Below are 6793 nucleotides of genomic sequence, written 5' to 3'. Positions count from 1 at the left end.
GAGTTACAAGTGCTTGTGAGCTGCCCTACCTGGGCATTGAGAACTGAATGTGGGTTGTCTGCTAGACTAGACCCTCTGCTCCTTCTCCAGCACCATGTCTTCTGGCATGCCGCCAAGCTACCTGTCATGACAGGAATAGACTAGACCTCTGGATGTGTAAAGCAAGCCCCAAGTCAATGCTTCCCTTTATAAGAGTTGCCATGGTCATGGATGATCTATTGCTGTCTCTTCACAGCAATAGAAACCCTAACACCGGTGGGATTAATGCCTTCTGCAAATCTTGCACATCAGCAAGAACTTGAAGATAAATGCCTTAATTCATATTTGTAAACTGAAAATTTTAGTTTGATCCAGCATTTCACTAATAAGCCTGCCTACCACGTCCTGCAATCTTGTCAATTTCTTCTGTATATATGTGAACGTATACAGTTGACAAGAACAGGAAAACTGAAAGGCAAGCACTGGTTTGACACGTGGGCCATGAAGTCTTCCAGGGTCCGCCTGAGTGGGCCAGAGCCCAAGTCAGAGGCCACAGTAACGCCTTAGGACCACCAGTAGTTGTTGGTTTTGATGACTGGAAAGGATCAAGAAACAAGCCTTCAGGTTCACCTGGGAGGGGTCATCTGGGTCAGACTCAGTAAGGTGAGAAGACCACCCTCAGCCAGGTTGACAGCTTCCAGGGGTGGTCCCTGCCTGAGTAAACAGAAGAGAGTCTCTCTCTCTCTCTCTCTCTCTCTCTCTCTCTCTCTCTCTCTCTCTCTCTCTCTCTCTCTCTGCCTCTTGATGGGGGATGTCCTTCTGTATACTGTGAATATATATTTCTCTTTTTTATACATTTTATGTTTCTCTAATTGGATCAAACTAAAATTTTCAGTTTACAAATATGAATTAAAACATTTATCTTCAAGTTTTTGCTGATGTGCAATGGGCAGGTAGGATTTAGGCAGGTGGGAAATCTAAACAAAGATAGAGAAAAGTTGTCGGTAGAGTCAAGGTGATGCCATGTAGCTGCCAAAGAAGCCAGAGGTCTGGGCATCACTGGCAAGCCAAAACCATGTGGAGATACACAGATTAATAGAAATGGGTTAATAACTAAGAGAGAGCTACCCAGTAAGAAGCCTGATATGTGGGACTAGATTAAATATAGGTTAATTTTATTCGGGGAAAATTTGCTTACATAAGAAACTGATGACCCGAAAGTTCCAGCTTCAAGGATCCAAACCCAGGCTGCTCTCAATGACCCCATTCTAATGCCGTGTGTGTGTGTGTGTGTGTGTGTGTGTGTGTGTGTGTGTGTGTGCGCGTGTGCGCGTGCGCGTGTGCGCACACATGTGTGTCCAAGTATGTTTATGAGACGTGGGTTCATGTTCATGAGTGGAATGTGTGATAATTCAAGTGAGGAATGTCTGTGCGGTGAGCGCTGGCATTTGAACGCTCGGTCATCAGTTGTCTGCGAGGTTTAGGAGGAGGCGCAACCTTGCTGCTGGAAGTGTATCACTGTGGGCAGGACGTTGACAGTAAGTGCTTTGTACCTTTTTTTTTTTTTGCCTTTGTGCTTGCTTGCATTTGAAGGTGTGAGCTCTCAGCTAGCGGCCCCAGCTGCCGTGCCTGCTGCTTGCTGTCATACTGGACTCCACCCTGCTGAAAATAGTGTAATAAATGTGGCTAAAGTGTTTTTAATAATACTAATTTACATATTACATTGCTAACATTAACTTTTCACTTAGTTATTCTTAGAAGAAAATAGTAAATGGTTTGGTATTTATTGCTTTCATTCATTATCACAGAGTCTGTGAAAGAAGTAAAATGATCTTCCCATTTTACATACAATGAAACTGAGACCTAAAGAAACAGCAACTTTCTCATATCCTGTAACTTGCAAGTGGCAGAGTAGAAGACAGCTCAGAAATGCCTGCCCAAGCTCATAATCATTGTCTCGGTGCATTAAAATTAATTAGTTAATAACATAATAAAAAAATTATAGTCCTTTGTGATATTGGTCAGTTCTGACCCTTGCCTTTGCTGTTTGGCTCCTTTATACAATAAATCTTTGGCACTTAATTTTGAGCATGTAGATAGCTAAATGTGTCTACGTTTAATTAAGGAGAAGTACATTTAATGGAGATGGCAAATTTCAAGTGCTTGGCTCTCCTGTGAGCTGTCGAAGCCCTCTCAGTTAACCCTCAGACTTGCGGGGACGCTGACGTGAATGACAAGAACTGACAGCATCTGGAGTGTTCCATTTCCCTTGACACCAATACACAATCCTGTTCTTTCAGAGTGGAAGGCGCCCCTTTCTAGCCACACCCAGGTAGGTGGCCTGTAGAGTACAGCCTTCTTAGATCATGGTCACTACGGCGCTTCATCCTCAGTCACAAGTCTGTGTCACTTTCGAGCAGAAGCTTGCTTAGGACAAGGGCATTGGAATAGCAACATCTAAGACTTCCTTTTTACAACCAGAACCAGTGTTTTCTCCATACAGAGTTAACCCTCTCCTTAGTATCCTGTCTGTGGGCATAACAATAGGTATATCCTGCCGATGATAGCGTAGCTGTCAAGATGGCTGAGTTCTGAGACGACTTGGAGCAGGATAGAGGGGACGGGGAGGAAGGTCAAAAAGCAACGTCGCTTTCCCTTGCACACTCCCTGGAGGGTTCTAACCACACTCAGAGTACCACACCTTACCCTGTCCCTTCTCAAGGTCAGCTCTGCCCGGACAGTTTTAGCGTCAGCTTCCTGAAGCTAAGGCACACCCATAGTGAGCTGGGGGCCTGAAATCTCCCGTGCCGCCCTTGCTACCCAGCCTTGGGTCCCTTGTCTTCATTGCATGTGTCCTTTCTGGGGGTGACAAGGTCTCTTCCACCCCAGCCGGGGCAGTGGTGATGGTGACTGCCAGTGCTCTGGCTGCGTCTCCCTTGTTAGCAGTGACATCACTGTACATTAAGGACATCATATCTCCCTTCATATTAAAATGCCTGTCAGTTCTCCTGCTCAGAGGCTGTAAATCTGCCATGGTAGCCCGAGCTCGGGGAGTTTTCATTATGAAAATATGAAGATAAGCGGTCTGTCTTACCGTCAGAGGCAAAGAGGTAGACTTCGAGTAATGGCATTACTTGGAGAAATAAATATGTATTGCCCTAGCCGAGTGTTATATAAGCAAATTTTGAAAAGATAGCTCTTTTTTTTTAAAGTTCTTCAAACCCAGGCTTTCACAAAGCAGGCTGGCACAGCTGATAGGAAACAGGGCCAGACGGCGATTTATGAAGGCGCGTACTTCACACTCGCAGTAAATCACGAGGCCCAGCCAGAGGTGTTAGCCCTTCCCGGTGAGCCGTCCAGCCTGAAAATGGCAAAGGAATACCTCACCCAGGATTCACCTCCAATCTGCCTTCGTGTTGGATATAGCTTTCTTGTCACATTTTTTCCCTTTTAAAACCAGCAGTATGTCCTTACCGGCTAGAGTGTGCTTGACCTGCCTGTTTCACACAAATGACCAGTGGGACATGAGGAGTCTGGCCCAGAGAGGTAGACATGAATTCCTGTCTAACCACAAGAAAGTACTGGGAAACATCTGGAGGACTTGGAACCCTCCTTGCAACTTGAGAACTGTTTGCGAATGGACACCGGTGCAGAGGTCCTTGGAACGGTGACGTCTCAGAATGGAAGACCTGAGTGGACCCCCCAATAGCCTTGTGCCCATCTGTGAAGGAAGCCAGAGTTCCTCAGTGGTGCCATAAGGGACAAGTCAGAAGTCTGCTCTGACCTGGGAGCTTGGGAGGAGACATCAGGTTTCATATGCTTTTACTTTTGTCAGTGAAAGAGGTCACTGGGATCAAAGGGGGTTCTTGAAGATGATCTGCAAAGGGAGAGCAAAGCAGCCCACTGTGCCTGGCGTCCATCTTTCTAAGGATTCCTGGGTTCAGATAATCCTGCCTCTCAGACCTGACAACAAAGAGCATGTCATAGGCCAGGGTTAATTTCTTTTGCATTCAGAAAGGGCTAACATCTAGATATCTCCGGAGGTATCACATTGACAAAAAACAGGAACAGCCCGATGTTTCCTGCCTTGCTTGGATGCAGAGCTATGTAAACCGGCCATTATAACTTTTCCAAGGTACGCTCTAAAGTAGCTGTATGAATGGTGTTTATCTGTTCCTCAGTTGGTTCAGGCCATTTGGCTCATGGGTAGAAAGCCACAAGTGGATTGATGGATTAGTCCTAATCAGAAGAGGAACACTCACAGGAGCCCAGAATGGCGTGGACCTACAACCAACTATCCAGTTACTAAGAACAAAAATAACAGACTCTCTCCCAGATAACCGGAGCTCAGGCATGCCTCAGCTGCCGTATGTGAGGGGCTGTCTGTCCACCCTGCATCCTTACCAAACAGGGCCTGCTCTGGGCCTGTCTTGTTGGAAGAAGCAACCCCACGTGAGAACACCTACATGTGAAATCAAGGTCAACGACACAACTCTGCACTTCCCTCAAAGCAAAGAACTGTCTTGGCAAGATGAGGAGTTTGGGGACACTCATCTGTCTAGCCCAACAAGGTGGAATGTTCTCATGGGGGACCTTTGCCCCCCCCCGTCTCCCCATCTTAGAAAATGTAGATCATGTTACAGAGGTTAACAACGTCAAACTAACGATGCTGTGTGTGGGAGCTGATGGTGGGGACCACTGCCCTGAAAACAGCGACCTAAGGGAAGCCTGTGCCAGGTGAAATGCAAAGCCAACTCGGCATCAAATCTGAGTGGCGCTCCGGGGAGTCCATGACTTGACAATCCTCACGGGAGTTCCAGGGCTCCCTTTGGGGCTAGAAAGCTCTTCGGGTCAGCTGTCTTACGGGTGCCCCAGGGAGGCAGCAGCGAAGGCTTTTGTTTGTCAGTCACCACTATGATCACACGCTGAAGAGGCCAGTACGGAGGTACTCTGAGACACTGGAGGCGGGAGTTCAGGCACTGGAGTGGTTGCTGACCCCTCAGCCCACTTGGGACCAGTTAGCTCCCACAGGCAGTGGTGGCAGCTGGAGCTGAGAACCTTCGCAGCAAGCAGAGTCCTGGGACTCCACCAATTTCAAACAGACGACAAGGTTTATCAAAGACACAGACCAACAGACACACATGCAGTATCATCTCCAAGGCTACAAAGGAGTGATGTGATCAGTGATCACCCCAAATCTTGCCCCTTCGGGGACCACTACCTTTCCTGCTTACAGCAAGGGTGAGCAGGATGCTAACCTCCCAACATCTTCGTGAGCCAGCCCTCTGTAGTAAAGAAATCACAGCTGCAACAGTCTTCCGGCTTCACAGGCCTACTCATGCCCTTTGTCACTGGCCAGCTGCCAGAAGCGGACACGCCGCTCGACAGCCGTGTGTGACAGGGACGCTGGGGCTCTGCCACAGGCAGCAGCACAACCCCTGGGTCCTGAGCACACTAAACCAGCTTTTCAATAAGGATAAGATTTTTAGAAGCGGAGGATGTTTTGAAACTTTGCAGACAGCCTGAGACTCTTGAACACAGAAGCCAGGGACCCAGGCTCCATTCACGTACAGGCTGATCAGTTCATTTTGTCCCAGGGCCGTAAACTATAGCAGTGTGCTGTAAATACGTGCCACCACTGTGTCATTCCTTAAGTCATCCTGCCAGTCAGAAGAGCAGGTTGCTGGCAAACCAGAATGAGTCAGCAAACTCACGGTCAGCACTGCGGCATAAAAAAAAGAGAGAGAGAAATGAGTTTAGAGCTTTCTGTGGGCTAAGGAAATTAGCTGTGTAGCAGAAGTGTTTCTCAAAGCAGGCAGCAACAAGTATCTCACAGTTTGCTCCTCCTCCAGTTGAGCAGTGGCCCCAAAGACCCCTTGAAACTGGAGATACGTTGACTACGTTGACCATTAGGAGATGGCAGAAAGGACACACATGGCTTCTGAGGGTGGGTCATAGAAGACTGCCAACTTGCTTGTGGGAGCATTTACATCCTAAAGTTAGTTGCCATGCAGAATCACTCACTACTAGCTTCTGTAGAGAGGTGGCTTTGGGAGCACATGCATGTGTGCGCATGCACACACACACACACACACACACACACACACACACACACACACACACAGGGGGCTCAGCCACTCCCAACTACACACACCTATGGTTGATTCAGGGTTAGCCACCATCTCACCGCAAGCTTCTGAGAGACCCTGGGCCAGAAATCCAGGCCTATTCAAAATTGTACATAGACACTCGAAGGTGATAAAATAATATTGCTGTTTCACACGGTATTGTACATGCAACAGGTGACAAGAGAAAACAGGCATTTGACCCGCAACTGCTGTGGTGCAGGAGTCTGCGATCACAACTGTGCGCTAATGATCAGGACTTCCTGGGTACACATTCCGGGTCTGTAATGTATCAGCCACGAGACTGTGGGCAGGTTACTTGTCTGTGCCTCATCAATTCATTTACAGCTTGCTGATGATAACGGTCACGACTTTGAAGAGTTTATATGAGAGTCGAATTGCTTTCTACCTATAAAATGTGCCCAGAGAAAAACCTGTCAAGTAGCAAGTGCTTGCTGAATGCTGTGAAAAGAATTCCAGGCTCTACAGAGTTTGAAGCAAGTGCAGTATTCCCTAAAACAAAGAGACGGGGCTGGCGGGATAGCTCAGCAAGTAAAGGCGCTTGCTGACAAGTCTGACGACCTGAGTTCAATCCCTGGAGGAAGCTTAAGGGCAGAAGGAAAGAACTGACTCCCACAGTGTGTGCATACACACACACACACACACACACACACACACACACACACACA

The sequence above is a fragment of the Mesocricetus auratus genome, unplaced genomic scaffold (genome assembly GCF_017639785.1).
Source record: "Mesocricetus auratus isolate SY011 unplaced genomic scaffold, BCM_Maur_2.0 Super-Scaffold_100041, whole genome shotgun sequence".
NCBI classification, from domain to species: Eukaryota; Metazoa; Chordata; class Mammalia; order Rodentia; family Cricetidae; genus Mesocricetus; species Mesocricetus auratus.
This window is presented reverse-complemented; position numbering follows the sequence as displayed.